Raw genomic sequence first — 1,449 nt, 5'->3', positions numbered from 1 at the left:
AATTATTCCATGGAAAATCAAAGAAGTACTACCTGAGGGCCTCCCAATCCGCTGCTCCAAAGTGCCACAGACGATGTTTCTTTGGAGGGTCCACAGGCCGTTCCGGAGCAATAGGACTGGTTAAGGTGATAAGGTTGTTATCGGAGGAGCCCAACGGAGAGAAAAGATTAACAATGTAAGCAGAAGGATTAGTTATAAGGAAGAGGTCAAGTATGTTGGAGCTCTCTCCAAGGCAGTCAGGGATACGGGTAGGGTGCTGTACAAGCTGCTCTAGGTCATTAAGGATTGCAAAGGTGTAGGCTTGTTCACCGGTGGATCAGTGAAAGGAGAGGAGAGCCAAAGGTGGTAGTGAACATTGAAATATCCTAGAATGGAGATTTCAGAGAAAGGAGAAATGGATAGAATGTGTTCCATCGTAGAAGATAGTCAAAGAATTTTTGATAGTCAGTAGAATTAGGGGATAAATAAACAGCGCAGATATATTTAGTAAGAGAATGACAGGAAAGCCGAAGCCAGAGTGTAGAGAATTCAGAAGAATCGAGTTCAGGAACATGAGAGCGAGATAAGTCGTTGTGTATATATACACAACAGCCACCTTTGGCTTTGAAATGAGTATGGAGAAAGTAGGAGGATACAGAAAATGGTTTGCTGTCAGTTGCCTCAGACAACTGAGTCCCAGTTAGGAAAAGAAGGTGAGGTTTAGAGGAGAGGTGGTGCTCAACAGAGCGAAAGTTGGAGGAAAGGCCGCGAATGTTGCAGAAATGAAGAAGAAGTGAGTCAGACAGTGGTTCCAGGCAGCTCGGATCGTCACCGGGAGAGGGGCGGAAGGTGGGGGCATTTATGGTGCCCCCCCCCCCTGGGGACTCTTAGGCTATGTATGTGGAAGCCATGATTACAGTACTGTTTTAATACTGAAAAAGGAAGTGTGGTGTGTGCTGTGCATGTAGTTTGGTGTTGATAGAGAAACTTGTATTGGAGAGCATGCTGGCCTACTCTCCGTGTTACTGAAACTGAAGAAGTTCAGCAAAGGGGAATGGTCGGGAACATGTCCCGAGGGCTGATGAAACAGGAGCTCCAGCTCTCCGTCATCAGCTTTCCATTCACCTTGGGAGTACTGCCCTGCTCGACTGGTGCTACAGTCTACTCCTCTTACTCACACATAAATTATTTTTTATGTATAGTCAAATCTTCCTGTACTATGCATATTTATTAATAATTATTGGAGATCATTGCAGCTTTGAGCATGTACAGGGCAAACTCCCTCTCCCCCCCGTGTCTATAAGTACACGGATCTTCGCACACTTAGCTCACGTTCTTAGCACAGGATCCCTTATTAATATGTCGTTCTTTGCACTCTTAGCTTACGTTCTTGGCACAGGATCCCATATTAATGAGTCGTTCTTTGCACACTCAATCAACGTTTTTGTCAACAGGCCGTTCTTTGCACAC

Source organism: Coenobita brevimanus, chromosome 59 (assembly GCF_032717465.1).
Source record: "Coenobita brevimanus isolate Jiangsu-jjx chromosome 59, ASM3271746v2, whole genome shotgun sequence".
Lineage (NCBI taxonomy): Eukaryota > Metazoa > Arthropoda > Malacostraca > Decapoda > Coenobitidae > Coenobita > Coenobita brevimanus.
The sequence above is the reverse complement of the archived record's forward strand: the minus strand, read 5'-3'. Positions refer to the sequence as shown.